Raw genomic sequence first — 16482 nt, forward strand, 5'->3', positions numbered from 1 at the left:
CAATCAGAACGCGACTTATTTTTCGAACAAACTCGAAATTAATCGGCGAACAAATTCAAAGAGAAATTCTGAAATTCTCGTCGCTTCTTCGAGCGTCAGGGGTGTCGTCTTCGCCCTTTAAACTTGATAGCCGCGAAGAGGTTTATTGTGCGTGGAATATGTCAACGATCTGCATCCATCCTGTTTGCTCTACCGTAGATCCGGCTAAGTCGGAATTTGTCATCCTGGCAAGAGAAATTATCCTGTGGAACTTTTACCGCCGCCATTAATTCTCGAATTTGAAGCTTGACATATAATGCTTTATTGTCGTCGCAGGAAAAAGCTTCACCACGCACACATAATTTGAGACAGCTTTGTACAAGTCCAACATATTTTTCGCGAAATGCCATGTTGCCGCCGCCCCCGTTAAGTCAATTTGTGAAAATTAAATGCACCCGAGAAACTTGAAAATATAAGCTGCAGAAAACGTGATCGTCTAGTGCAGCTTGGAACAATGATCCTTTGATGGTTCTGCTCCTCGGCGCGAAACGCTTATTTCGCAAATAAGCTCGTCGTAAATCAGCAAGTCGGACGTTTTCATTTAAAAATAGAAATATGAAATAATATTATTACAGGAGCTTCACTTCGTCCGGTGTTAATAATAGCAGTTGTGGGCTGAAAGAGGAAAAAGCGTGGTACTGCTGTGGCGCCAGGTGGGAACACTTGCCGGACTACATAATAAAAGCTAACGGTTGTGGGGGTGGCGGGGAAAGATAATACGGGGTGGGATTTGAGCCACTCTTGTCCCTTTCGTTTTTATTGGTCGTTGTCGCTTTGTACTCTTTCGCCAGATATATTTTTGATTTTCAGTGGAGCGTATTTCAGTCGGAATTTAAGAAGCTTACTTAAGCTTACGCGATAAAGCTTTGTTTGGCCTCCTCTTGCGGTACCATCTTCTCTCTTTCATTTTTAACGCGGTGATTTGTTTATTCAGTACTGGACGAGCTTTCACGGATTGTAATTACTGCGTTATTCGACAGCTTTGCAAGCTCTAATTACTCATGATTTATCCGGCACGGCGATGAGTAAAAGCGGCGGTAATGATGATTATTATTGTAAGAAAAGGATTACAAGTGGCAATTATTCATCTTCGCGGAGCTTAGTCGAAGAAATGAAGATATTAAAACAGCATCGTCGCCAGGTTAGATGAATGGAGGATATTTACCCTCGTTCAAGACTCGACGGGATTTTGTATTTTCACTTGTGAACACTCTCTCTGATTACACAAATAAATTTGTTACACAAAAGTTTCACCATTTGTAACTCTATTCATCGCATGAATGGTGAACGCCGGAGGGTTTTTATTAAATTCTATAAATACGGTCATGTCGGCGCATTTAATCAAGGATAAACCGATCGCTGAGCGGTTTATGTAAAAATCATTCGCAGATTGGCCGGAAATTAACGAGATAAATACGGATTTTGTGTTTAATTATTCATACAAAAGTACTCAACCCACGCTTTGACCGTTTTTGTTTTCTTCGTTGTTGTAGACTCGCTGTGATTTTTTTCTTGTAAATTTTACACCCTCACAAACAACATTATCAACTCTTCGTTTTACATTAAATGCATCCAAATGTGCTCAAGACCTCGACTTCGTCAGTAGAAATCACTGGGATCTCTATGTGAGGGGCTGGTGTATTACGAGTATTTTAGAAAACTCTAACAATTCTAAAAAATAACATTTATCTACTTTGAGTTAGGCTCATTATTATACCGCAAACAGTTTAATAATGAAGCATATTATTAAACTGTTTTTGGTAACTTTTAGCTTTTGTTATATTGGTATCATCAGCCGTTTGACGTCAGGCGTCAAGGTAACAAATGAAGCTACGAGGTAAATTTAGTAAATATAACCTTACATTTTTGTGACAAATGTCTGTTTCCAACCCACGCGAAAGTCCCTAGACTACTATGAAAGCTTGAGCAGCCTAAATTTCAAGAATTAGTAAAGCAAAGTAGATGAAATAGTATATTATACGACGTATTATCACATTCGTTCCATTAAAGCACTTCTCGCTACGCTCGTCGTGCTCTAAACACATTCATATACAACGTCTTGTTAAACTCGTATAATAATATACTATTTTCTTTCTATTCCCCACCCCTTTTTTTCCATTCTGTCCCTCCTCTTCCATATCTCTTTCATCCATTTTATCTCCCTTCCATTTTCTTCTCTCCCTCTCTCTCCATTCCACATGTGCTCAATTGTTTCTCTCTCCTAATAGCACATTCTGCACCTTCTTTCCTCTCCTTCCATTCAGTACCTGTTTTCTCTCTTCTCGTTCCAATATCTAAATCTCACCATCATTTTTCTTTTTCTTGCACTCTCTCTCCCCAAGTACTCCGGAATTTCCTCTGTTATCCACCTGTCATACTCCTTGTTGTATTTGGTTTCTTTGATTCTCTCCCTTCTTTCTTGCTTGTCCGTGTCTTTGTCCCTTTCACTCAGCTCTACATTCATCCATCTTCCTTTTGCTCTTAATCTTTCCACTTCTTCCCTGGCATACCCGTTTCTCTGGTAGTATTTCTCTCCCTCCTTCTTCTCCGTGTTCTTTTTCCTTTCTCTCCACCATTCTCTTCCATGCATTTTGTCTTCAAACTTTGCTGCTCTCTTTCCCCCTTTCATTTTCGGCCTATTCCTCTTACACTCTTCCCTCACTATGTAACCTGGCGCTTCTCTCTCCACTCCTAGCACCCCTTTCAAATATTTTTCTTGCACTTTCTCTACCTCTTCTTGTTCCTTCCATCTTCAGATCTCTGCCCCATACATCAATATACTCTCTATCTCCTCCTTTCCCCACTTTCTCTCTCCTATTCCCCAAACACATCCCCACTACCTGATTTGCTTTCCTCACTATCTCTTTGAGTTCTTTCCTCGAATGTGTAACCCAAGTATTTGAACTGGTTTACTCGTTCTATTTTCCTTCCTTCCCACTTCTACTCATTCTCTTCACTCTCCCTTTTTCTCTTATTGAACACCATCATTTTCGTCTTCTCAACATTCATTTCTAGCTTTTTCTACCTCATATACTTTCCCAGGCTCTTCATCATTTCTTTCATTTCTCTTCCACTTTGCCACAATTACCAAGTCATCCGCTAGGCTCCAAATTTCTCTCTTCCTTCAGTCCCATACATCTATGCTTCATTCTGCACTCCGTCCCTCCCTGGTTCCTTCCTCTTTTTCAGTTTTCTTATTCGTCTCTCTACCTCTTCTACTGTGATTTCTGTTCCTTCTAGCGCTGTCTGCTTCTTCTTGATTTTTGTTTCTGCCTTTCCTTTTTCCATTCTCCCTTCCAGAATTACTATTCCCATTCTTGCATTGTTATTTCCTCGCTCACTGATTCCTTTTTCTTTCTCTCTCTGTTTATGTATTCTCTGTTCTTATTTCCTTTGTCTCTTTCTCTTCCCTCTCCCTCTTCTGCTTCTTCTTCTCTCTACATCTCTCATTGCACTTTCTTTTCCCTTCTAAATGGCTATTTCTGTTAATTTTGATCTTCTTCCATTCTCTTAACGCCTTTACTGCTTCCTTTTTTTATTTTTGAAATTATTTTTTCATTCTAATACTATAGTCAAATTACTACAAATTGCACCAGAAGAAATACTCAACAAATATTTTAAAACATTTTCTAAAAAGTTTTGAAATACTTTAAAGGACGCCACGAAATCTTCCAATTGCGCGTGACTTATTCAAACATCTTCTCTATACGGGGCGATTTATTAATTCTAAAGAAAAACACCCACAATAAAAAACAGTTGAAGAATCTAAATGTTTTAGAAATATTATAAATCTTTGGGAATTTTTTTTTCAACAAAATATATTTTTTTTTTCCTGCCGTCCAAAACAGTATCAATCGAAACAAAAGAGTCCACAAACACGATTCTTTTTATGCTTGCGTACTCCGCCTACAAAGGAGGCGAGTCATTTGTTATCGATTCGGTGTTAATAATTGAGTAAAAATTTATTTCTTGATTAATTCAGAAAGGTCACAGATGACAAATTGATGTCGGTATTTTTTTACACCGAAATGTCTCCATGAAAAATTCATCCTGCTGTGGCCGCGATTCCTGCTCACCCTCTCCATTCTCTAAGACGCTCCGGGGAGCCGTGTCAAATTCCGGAGTAAATACTTATAATTTGTGTCGTCGCAGTACGTTACGTTACGGTTGCTTAATTTAATTGGCAGTCGAGTTGATTGGGGTTTCCGGATTTCGCGGGGCTTCCTCCGGGAGCGCATCGGCCCCTCTGCACTTCATAAACTAGCTCGTGTGGCAACAAAAAATAGATAACGACGTTGTCGTTCGAGGAGGAAATTTATGGAAAGTTTTAAAACGGACAGGCGAGCTTTCACGATGCATTTTAAAAGGAAGGACCAAAAGGACGAGTTCAGGATCGTTACCCGGGGGATTTGCGAAACTGGCACTGAATTATTGTGATGCATTCTTTTGTGGTGTTCACGTGGGTTGGAAAAGAAATGACGGTGATGCGATCAATAATCCCATTTGGGGAGCAAAAAGAGATCAGGAGTTTTTTAGTGGGGCCAAGCTTTTTGCGGCTTCCCAAGAATTTCCACTTAAATTAATTCCACTTGATTTAAAAAATGCAAAGAAATTTCTTTGATTCGTAAGCCATGCAGTGTGGGGTTGAGCCCTGTCTTGTTCTCTCTGGATAAGCATGAAGGTTTCTGGATACTGGCCTAGCTCACTTTAATTTATCGCTTTGCAAAGGCCTAAATAGCCTAACACGCAAAAATTAATCACTTTCCGACCACGGCACAAATGTCAATATTGGGATAAAGCCTACGCATAAAATTCATTGAGTTATGGTCCAAGATAATAAATCCAAACAAAGCCGGAATAAACATTCCGGATTTATTAAGTGTCTGGAAGGTTCCAGTCGAGTAGGTTCGCCGTCAAAAAATACAAAACCCGAATGTAAATAACAAAGTCGGGGAAAATGTCGGGGAAAACTGAGGTGATTCCGTTTTAGCGGTTCATTGTTGTTTTATGTGGCGATATTTTCTTATCGGAGAAGTTGGGAAAAGAACTGGAATAAAATTTTCCGGTATGCAGTTTACACTGTGACAATTCCGAGTGCAAGCGAAAATAAAAATGGAAAATGTCAAGCTTGAAATTTACGTGAGACGAGTTCTACAGCTTTTAAAAGTTGATTTTCAGTTAAGTTTGGGCTAAAATAACAGCAATTTAATTTTTATTCAAATGTTCTATCTCGCAGACCAAATTATTTCTAGATACTTCAAGACATGAGCATTTTTGCTCAAGGCTAATGGAGCGCATATTTTAAAAAGTAAAATATGAAAGCTACATTTAGATTAGACTTGAAACACTTCAAATCCTAGGGGTTGAATTGTCCACAAACGGCTCGACTGGGTCAAATGTAAGGTTCTCACGATTTATTTATTAATAATTACAAGAAATACAGGGTGATATTGAAAGTTGTATAGATATTTTAATCACGAGCTACTGGCTTCATGTAAAACTCGGAAAAAATATGTAAAAAATTTTATGTCAAAAAATAACACATCTATTTTTTGCGCTACAATTTTTTTAAATTGCTTTTAGTCTTCTACGTTGTCAAACAACCTCGTAGGGAAATTTCGGCACATTTTAAAAATACACCCTGTATATCATATTTTATAAAACGTACGCCAATGCGGTTTCCTTGTTTTAAAGCATGTTTCCTATAGGCCAATGCGAAATTGGCGTACATTTTATAAAACATGATATACAGGGTGTATTTTTAAAATGTGCCGAAATTTTACCTACGAGGTTGTAGGACAACGTAGAAAACTAAAAGCAATTTAAAAAAATTGTCGCATAGAGTTTTTTAGATATTTTTTCCGAGTTCTACATGAAGCCAGTAGCTCGTGGTTAATAAAGTTATCCCTATTAAAAAAAAAAAATCTAAAAAAGCGGAATACCGAAATTATTACCCTATATTTAAAACCGGTGCCACTGTGGTGTAACACGAGTCGCCTCGACTTCTTCTCAGTCTTAGCACAAGCAGATTCACTTCTACTCCTAATGATATCGATTGTGAACGCACCACTCGTGTAAAAACGTTAAGATTTAAACAGCTGATCCGTGATCCGTAATTCGTATAGTGCGTTCACAATCGACTCTTCAACGCCTACTATGAGGTGAAATTAAAAAAAAACACCCGATATAATCTACTATTTTGGAAAATCCATTTCATCTTTTCTAATTTAAGTATTTGTAGAAGATTTAACCATGAATTGGGCAATTTTTAGAAACCCTTTTGTATTTCTCTCACTCCAACTGTATTATTTTATTTATAAAGAAATCTGTAAATGTTAGAATTGGAAGTCTAGGCGGCTATTTTATCACTTCTGGTATACTTGGAAAAGATTCTTTAATGAATGGTCAGGTCGGGTCATATTGTCAACAGCAGAATATGTCAACAAGGACCCTAAATCATCTAAATCTAAATTATGATATGAATAAATCATGCCCCTTAGTGAAATAAAAAAGTTTGAAAACGAACAAATAAAGAAATAGAAAACGACAAATGAACAACATCTCTTCTATAATATTTCTATTGGATGAAGAGATGCTATAACCTTCTTTTTTAAGAATTTGGGGGATTAATCCATCAGGAATAATCAATATTTAAGGAGATGAGGTTAGAAGCAAATGATTCAGAAGAGGAGACGAAGAATTAGAAATGATTAAAACTTTAGAATACTGAGCCAAAGAACAATTTGAAGAAGAACAATACATTTGGTGACGAAATAGAAGAAGCATCTTCTTGTCATCATTATACTTCTTCATACGAGCCAACATATCAAGAAATGTATACCAGAAATCTTCTTTTCTTCACTTAGAGTATGTCTGGTCGTCCAGTGTTGAAATATTTTAAAAATAATAATTAGATCCAAAGAAATCAGCTTTTCTTGGTGTTTATCTTCATCTAATTATCACCCAACGAATGTTAAAAATTGTTCAATAGTTCACCTCTTTAGCCGCCCTATCATTTGATTGTCAATCATCTTGCTAATAAAAGAAATGAATGTTGACTCTGCCTCGCCGAGTTCTTCTTCATCTAGATCCTAATCTTGGTCTCTGCAACGCTGTCACAATGTTTTAAATGAGACCATCCGTAAATATAAAATCAACAGTATTTTTCATATAAAACCAAGTAAATCTCACACATTCAAAAATTTGTTTGCATGTCACTGTCACAAATATAGATCAATGAACTCTGCTTTAGCCAGGCCTTGTAAACACGTCGTTGCTGAGCAACAGCTCCGAACGCGTGCTGCAGAAATTCTCCTGGTTGTTTTATCTTTTTCGTTACCACTCAGCCCCTTCGCAGGATGCTTTATCTGCGCAAACTTGAGCTAAAGGAGCACTCTAACTATCAGTGAAGATCCCATTAAAATCTGTTCCATAGTTGTTTAGTTATAGACGAACAAGTAATACATACATACAAATTTTTACTTTTGTATTATCTAAAAATTTAATTATACTTGCTAGGCACAGTCGTTTTATTAGTTGCCTATTCACCCCGTTTCGAGAGTAACGTTCTAAACTTCTGTAAACTTTGCCGAAATCGAAAAGTTGTTTTGTAGGTTAACAACAGCAGACCATTGACGTTTCTTTGACATTTCCGTAAAATTGTAAAATTATCAGATAATTAATAATAATAAATTATTTGCATATAATTCCGCTTCGACATGATCGACAATTTGCAACGCCTGCTCTGATTTGATTTCTTTTTGATTAATTTGTAATATTGTGGAGTTTTCGCATATTCGAAAAAACATTTTCATTTCCAAATAATTACCAATTAACCACATTCACATTGATATTTACAGTTGTTGCTTTACAAAAATCAATGGTTCGGTAAACAACAATTTTCTACCTCGGCTCTCTTCACACATAATTAAATGTACTTTTTAGATTTTTTTATAATTGTACAAACACATCCACAGAGAACTAAATAAATGTTAGATTTACTCAACCGTTCGGCACCACTTTATCAACATGTTTTCCATTATTTAAACAAGAACCTGAATTGTTTGCTTTTCGCAAATCGAGTCCTGCAAATCACACATGATAAATTTAGAGCGAAACTCGACAAGCTCGAAGAATATCTTCGAAGAGTTTTGGATGTCGAGGAATTGTGTCTTCACTCTAGTGGTGGAGTCGCTGCAGCAGGACCGATCTCGTTTGGAGACTTAATTTAAAGTTTGCATCGCGATCCTTTGTCGCCTCCTCCGAGATTTTTCTTTGGTCGCTTAACAAGTTGCATTGTTAATTCCGGACACTTTGTGGTAAATCCGAAGTTCAGCATTCGACAATTAAAATTTAGGCCGGAGCTGCCCTCATTAACATAATTGCGAGATCAGAGAAGACGTTGTAAAAAATACGGGAAATTAGAGGCGAAACTAGAATGAAAATTGCCCGGAGTGTTCCGGACTAATTGAATGGAAAAGTTTCCGGTCGGAATTGCGTTACGAAAGTAACACACTTCGGCTCGAACTCAACTATTTCCTTGCGCCATTTAATAAAACAACACCGGCTCTCGAAACCGAATTTACGCAGGGGTCGTTACTGACGCCCTTAAATCGTTACGGGGGATGTGCTCGCAATGCGGAAAAGATCGGCACAAATGAATAATCCGGCTCTGGAGGACCGAATTTTCCAAACGCGAATTCAAATTTTTCTCTTCGACCCGAAGCTCGATCAAACTTTGATTTACCTCTTCTCTCGCACTTATTTATGTCTGGTTGGCGCAACTAAAAAAGACTTTCCTTTCAAATAAAGCACTTTAGCTCTGCCGAAATCTGATTGGGCTTTGAAGAGGTCACGCGCCGCTCTCCTCTGCATAATTAGTGAGCTTTTTTGGATGCAGACAAACTCGCTTTCTCCCTTTTTTTGTTATCTTTCCAACTGTGATGGCTAATGTTGCAATTTATCTCGACGCGCCCTACACAATCGGCACGGTCTGTGAATAATAAAAATGGCCGTTTGTGCAATGGTTTTTGTTTTTTCTCCAGTTTTTCATTTTGTTCATGCAAACAACGGGATCGAGTGTACGTGTTTAATTAATGCACAACGTCGTGATGAAGTGGGGCTGGAACTGTTCAAATGTATTCGGATAGTTTTCATAGGACGAACAGTTTTGCCCTAACAATGCGCTAATGTTAACTCAACTATGTATTGTTGGACTTTCTGGTTGTGTTTAAAGCTCGCAAGCTCGGGCCGTACAAGTTTACAAAAAAAAAACAAGCTTCCACACACTGGAAATATTGAAGGAGACTGCAAAGTGTTGTTTTAAAAAGTGATTTGTCTCCAGTACTGTTCCTAACGCAACAAGTGGCATATACATTATGTGTATCACACGAGTGCGGTAATAATGTAAATTTTGAATTTTTCTTTGTAGTTTTTGACTTGCGTTTAGTTTCGATTCTGTGGTGCTTTGTCAAGTGGCAAATACAGAAACGCGATTTTCGATCGATTTTTCTTGATTTAAGCGTTAACAATTTGTTGCCAGAATCGTAAGAAAAATTACACAATTAAAATTACGTTACTGATAGAATGCTTTATTTTGCCCTACGGGCTTTCCGATTTCTGATTACATTTTGTTCAAACATAAAACAGCAACTCCAAAAAAATGAAAATAAACAGTTCTACTACTATGGTCACCCCTTTCCTTCTCTGTTCTTTCCCTTACCTTCGCTTTCTCAAAGCTATTTCGAGATGGTTCGATTGTGCTCTCTCTCTCCTATTCTGAATTCTTTTACTCTTTCCCATGCTTCTTCGTTCACTATTCCGTAATCTCTCACTGTTTCCCTCCCTGCTACCTATATAGGTCCATTCCCCTTCTTCGTCCGCTTGTTTGTTCCCGTTCAATACCTCCCATCCATTTTCTTCGATCCATTCTCTTCCTCTCTGCATTTTCTACCTTGTCTTTGGATTTTCTTTTTCCATCCCCCCTCTCCTCTTCCCAATTTCTTGCTCCTCTTCCTCCTACTCTCCCCTTGAAGTCCCCTTACAAAATTATACGATCTTCCCTGTTTTCTTTCATTGCGTCTTCGACACCTCTTCTTGTCTTTATCTCTTTACTGTATATTATCATTTTTTTCCACCATTTATTGCCTATATGAACTTTTCTTTCCATACATCCTTCTTCTTCTCCCTTTTTTTGTTCCTTTAGTTCCCAATTTCACCACTGTTATTATTCCTCGGTAGCTTTTCCTTTTTCTTTTCTCTCTTTCCTTCGATACTGACTTTCCCCTTTGTACTTCTTTTCCAATTTCCGTTTTCTTTGTCCATCTACCTTTTTATTCACCTTCTCTTTATATCTTTTCTCGCCGGTTCGTCTTCTCTTCTTCTCTCCTTCTTCTAAAAATTTTTCTTCAGCTCTCTTCTCTCTCATCCCATATAAACTAGTCCCCGTTTTTCTGTATCGTCCTGTATCCTATTTTCACCCTTTTCCCTCTATCTCTCTCTTCTTTAGCCACCTCTCTTAACTTCCTTTGTGTTTTCCTTTCTTCGTTTGTCGAATCGTCATCAATATATATCCCCTCACCTTTTCTTTCCTTTAACTTTTATTTAGCATAATGTTCTTCTTCTGCTCACAACTTTCTATTTTTGCCAGCATCATATTATCTTTATTTATTTTAAATGCTTCCTTTACGTTCACTTTCACCCCTATCTCCCCTTCTAACCATTCTTCCACCCCTCTCTCTATATTTCCTCTTATTGCCCCTATTCCGGTTGTTGTAACATTATTCTTCCTCTCCTTTTCTCTTTGTTCCTCTATCATTTTCCTTAGCTCCCCCTTCTCTCTCACTGCCGCTAGTTCCTTTCTTAGTACTTTGTTCTCCTCTCTTATTCCCCCCGTATCCTCTCTTATCTCTCTAATCATGGTTTTCATTTCCTTATCCATTTCCTTGCTTCTATTTCCTTCTTCGCTTCTACTTGGAGATCTTCCCGTTCTGGAACTCTTTCTGAATAGGTGCCTTGCCTTCTTCAGTCGTCCTACCCTCTTCTCTTTCTCTCTTGCTGCTTTTTTTCCTTACTTTCGGCGATTTCGGCATGCCCTCTCTTTCTTGGCCGCTGCCTTCTGCTTATCACCTCTCACTCACCCGTCGCTCTTTACATTTGAAGAGGTTCATCAACACAACACATCATCTAATGTTGGTTTGCAAAATTTTTGAACCGAGATGACAGTCTGGAAGAGCCAAAAGGTCAAGATCGGAATGAACTTCTTAACAATGACGTTTAAAAACTGGATGTAGGAAATGCTCAATTTCTCTTTACGTAAACATCACCGAAAGGAGAAGAAGTTTGGAATTTTTCTTTGTGGTTTTTGACTTGCGTTTAGTTTCGAATCTGTGGAGCTTTGTAAAGTGGCAAATACAGAAACGCGATTTTCGATCGATTTTCTTTATTAATTTAAGCTCTGACAATCTGCTACCAAAATCTTAAGAAAAATAGCGTTTTATGAGGTTCATCCAATTTTTGAACGGAAATGATAATCTGGAAGAAGCGAAAGATCAAGACAGGAAAAACTTCTTGACAATGACGTTTTGAAGACCATGACCACCCCTCGAATAGCAGAAAGAGAGCTTTCAGTCAAACTGGATGTAGGAAACGCCCAATTTCTCTTCACGGGAGCATCACCTAAAAGAGAAGAAGTTTGGAATTTCTCTTTGTATTTTTGACTTGGTTTAGTTTCGATTCAGTGGTGCTTTGTAAAGTGGCAAATACAGAAACGCGATTTTCGATCGATTTTTCTTTATTGATAGTCTGGAAGAGGCAAAAGATCATAACTGGACTTCTTGACAATGATCTTTTGAAGACCATGACCCCTCTTCGGATAGCAGAAGGGAGCTTTCAGTCCAACTGGGTGTAGGAAACGCTCAATTTCTCTTTACGGAAGCATCATCAAAGAGAGAATGAAGATGGATAAATGGGTCGCACAAGCAAAAGTCGTCACGAAAACTGTTCTGCATCGATTTTGCGAAACAGAAATGGTTCTCTTGTGGAAAAAAATATTGAGTAAGTTAGAGGAAAGATGGGTTCTCTGTGGCACTAAGAACCAATGGGGGCAAAAGCTTGTCAGAAATAAACCTTATAAGTATTACCCAAGAAAGCTCTAGAAGGTAGTGGTGGTGACAGTATGGTGGATTTCAACAGATCAAATGTATCAAAAGCTGAGCAGCTTTCACTGGTCAACAATAATCAACGACCCACATGGTTCTGTGATAGACCATTGCGACAATTACCGCCTAGACCACAAATAAACGAAACTTTATCACATCCATTATATTGTCCAGATTTGTCACCCAATGATTGCTATAAAACTGAAATATTTAATAAATGGAATGTACAACGTCGTCTATTAATGTATGAAATAAGAGTGGTCTCAGGGTGGAACCCTGCGGTACACTCGATGCTTGTTCGCGAGATCCAGATTTATTTGATTTTATTTTGGACAACGGTGCCAAGATTATCAAATGACAATATTCTCTGCACAGACTGACACATCTTGCTTTTGAAATACCTCCAAAATGCGAATTCGTTAACATTATCGTTTCCAACATGTGCGATTTAATTTTGTAAATCGTAAAACCTGTGGGTTTCAGTAGAAAGAAGCGTCCCGTCTGCTCATTTTCATTCGCAAAAGGGTGCACGGATTAAACGTCGCAGGAAGGCGACTCCATAATTCAGGCTTTCAGCAATATAGCCGAGCTACAGACCACGGAATGGTATTGCATGCAGCCGAGATTAGTTCGAGCGTCGTTAATGAAGCTTTCAGTAGCGAGATTTGGAGGCGGGAATTCGTCGTTGGCCGTGTATGTGCGTCTGTTATGGGGATTTTCGACGATTCGGACGCTGTAAATGGTTTATGCATGGTTGGAGGGCGATGTTCGGACGTTCCAGATAAATACGGCGGAAATCCGGGAATCGAGACCTGGGAAATGAAAGGATAAAAATCCTGATTAAAACGATGACGCGTCGAGTAACGTTCGCAACGATCGACGCGCTAAATCGCACAGGAATTTCGCATGAACGAAATTGACAGGTGGCATATTTCAGCAGGAATTTTTAATATGCTGCAGGACGCACCCGATGATAATTCTTCAAAGCTGGAAGATGAACAAGCTAGATTGGGCCGCAGACCACAAACAAATCTTAATACGTAACTAGTGTTACTAAAACCATGCTTCATCAGTAAAAAAAGTTTTTTTCACAAAACTGAATTACGACATAAACAAGGAATCAAAACAGTCCTCAAAGCACAAAAGCTCTCCGAGTTTTATTTAAAAAAATACGGAAAGGATACGGAAAGGAGTTCACGTTTGTCGCCGTCGCAAAAAGGACAAAACGGCAAATATTAATTCAAACTTTAATCAATGCAGTTCGCAGCCGAGCAAACTCTGACCTCCGCTTTGCAAAAGTCCCGTCGAGAAGGAAGTTTTGGGAGAATCCCGGATCATGTAGTTTATCTGAACACTCGCAAAATAAATAAACAAACAAGCGGTCTATTTGGTAAATGAACGTAATAAGAGAAGCCGAAGCCAAAGCAACAAAACGCGAAAGCTTCAACTTTTAATTCCGCTCACCAAAAAGATTAAACAATATTAAAATAACTTGAAGTAAGTTTTGTGCACGAGCGCAGTCGATTCCACCCTCGAATTCATGAAAGCACTAACTGTATATTTTTTAAATTGCCAGACGCTCCAAACGAGAGCTTTTCCACCCCGTCTGCGAGTCGAAGCCGAATTCATTAGTTCGGGGGATGATGAAATTTGCAAAAATTAATCGGCTAAATGTCGACGTCACAGACAACCCTTTTGAAGGATCTGAACGGAATGGAAATTCTAAAAGAGAAAATAAATCTAAACATGGGGAAAAGTTGGAATGTCTGCAGTGCGAGAGGTTTTCCTTCGGCGTATTTTTAGTGGAAAGGTCACGGTGAAAATTGAAATGAAATAGTCAAGGATGTGGGTTTATTGATGCGGTGGCGCACCACGATAAAACATCGACAAACATACAAATACGAGTAATTTTGCTAAAGGTGTACCAGGCACCTGTCTTGTTTTGCGTTGAAACAGAGCCAAAAAAAATAACATGGTAAAAATGAGACAGATAAAATTTTGCTGGATAGATCTAGGGTATCTACCAGTTATTTATATAAATAATAAAGTACGTGAAAAAAAATGTAAAGCCCGGAAGCTCCAGAAAAATGCTTGAATAGCTTATTATGGCGTTTATTTGCTTAAAAAGCTTAGCGTCGTATTTGGGTCCCCGCGTTACTTATTTAATGCGTTTTCCTAATCCTCTTTTATTTTTCATTTCAAAAATACTGAAATGTATTCGTTTTTACGTAAAAATAATGAAGCTGTGGACTGTTCGTGATAAAAAATGTTATGCTACGTAAAATTTAATGGATTAATATCACAAAGAGACAGCAGAGATGTAGAAACATTCTGAAAAAGCTGTCGAAGCAGTACAATTGAAAAATGGAATCATTATCAAAAAAATGTTTAATTACAAATGCAATTAATTGTCTTTTTTACTGTATAATTACACGAAAAAATTCTTCGTGTCGGTTTTTGATATGACAACACAAATCAACGCAAATTTAAAGTGTGACATTAAGTAGAGACCTTTTAATAATATACAAGGTGATCAAAAAGAAAACAAATCAGAAGAGGCGTTGCAAATTGTCGATCATGTCTTAGCGGAATTCTATGCAAATATGCGTTCAATGCATGAGAGTGTGGTCTCAAACGCTACTTTGTAATAAAACATACCTCATGAATTTTAACCGTTGGAATTATAATTCTGCATTTTATTATTATTATCTGAAAATGGAGAAAATGTATAAAATAAACAAGAGCAACATTTTACATTTGTAAGAATGGGTTGTTTACCAGTTTTATTGCCAAACGCGACTCCACTAAGCAGATTTTTCGGGGAAATGTCAAAGAAACGGCAACGGTGTACTGTTGTTAACCTACACAACAACTTTTCGATTTCGGCAAACTATACACACGTTTACTGCAATTGTGAGCAACAATTATCCCAGAATAAAGGAAGGTAAAAGACTCAAACTAAGACAAACGTTTCGATTAAACATTTTGATCGCTTTTATTATATGCTCAGAGACTGAAATAAGTTTTTAATCTAAAAATAAAGTTTATTAGTTTATTTAAAATATTTATTATTCATTACTTTTTTATTTACATTCATATCTAATTGCGTTCTTCGGTTGCGCACGGAGACTATTCCCGTATTGAGGCGGTGACGGTCAGTGGAGGTGCTTATAGATTAAATTAGACCCTAATTGTAGTTTCCTTGGCGAATGAGACAGCAGAACGCGTGATTTGCAGTAAAAAAGTGACCTAAAAGAACTTATCTAATCCCAGGATCACAAAAAATTGTACATCCAAATTTAATCGACTCGGAAAAAATATTGTTGTCTCTACTTCACATCGAACTTGGTTTAATGACACAATTTACAAATGCCTTGAACAAACAGGGTGTGTGTTCGCTGTGCCTTTAGAATAAATTACCTAATTTATCTGATGTGAAAGTTAAGAAGGCATTTTTGTTAGGCAAGACATTCAAGACAAATTCAGAATGTGTGTGAAAAAGAAAAAATTAAAACTGTTACTGTTTTCTTGGCAATTTCTTGATTGAAAAATAGCAGTAGAAGAAATCTTAGAACAATACCAAAACTTGGGATGTGATGCGAGCTTAAAAATAATTATTATATTTTCTGCACAAATGTCTTGATGCTGTGAGCAAACAGTAAAATGAAAGATTCCATCGAGCAGACGAAAAGTAACCCTTTTTCGGACGCTGACCGTAGCGCCATCTGTTGGTCTGTTTAGTAAGTTAGCAACGAAACCGACAAATAAGTCAGTTTTATTGTCAAGCTGATAAAAAATACCATAAAAAAAATGTCAATATGTAGATATTAATAAATTTATCTACTTGAAAAAGGTAGATATGTACAAACTAAATTTGTAATTTCTCCAATAATGTTTTTTCTTTGTAGTTCGTGCGGTTGCCTAAAAAATTTAATGTGCCAAAAAGTGTCTTTTGTCCCCGCCTGTTTTCACAAGCCTCGGCTACACCTCGGCCAGAAAACTCAGACTCGGAAGAAAATGATGCACTTTTTGCCCTTGATACACAAATAGCTATTATAAAGTCTTACAAAAGGACTGTAACATTTTTTGGGATGTACAATCCAAACACATTATCTTTGCTTAGGACGTTAATTTCAGTTCTTTTTACTTAGAATCTTCCTTGAAGATATCTAATAATGATGAATTTTTTTTAATGATTTTGAAAGGTCTCTTTTAAAATAATCAACCACACAAAAACTTTCTCATTCGTTATCAAACCCGGGGTACCCTGCCTTAATTTAGTCAC

At 37.5% G+C, this 16482-nt stretch overlaps 1 protein-coding gene across 3 annotated transcripts in view; it reads left to right on the forward strand.

Annotated features, from left to right (window-relative positions):
* The window catches only part of LOC138136590 (FERM and PDZ domain-containing protein 4), an 82366-nt gene that overhangs the window by 52289 nt on the left and 13595 nt on the right, over window positions 1-16482 (forward strand). The gene's annotated exons all lie outside the window — the stretch shown is intronic.

Source organism: Tenebrio molitor, chromosome 8 (genome assembly GCF_963966145.1).
Source record: "Tenebrio molitor chromosome 8, icTenMoli1.1, whole genome shotgun sequence".
Classification (NCBI taxonomy): Eukaryota; Metazoa; Arthropoda; class Insecta; order Coleoptera; family Tenebrionidae; genus Tenebrio; species Tenebrio molitor.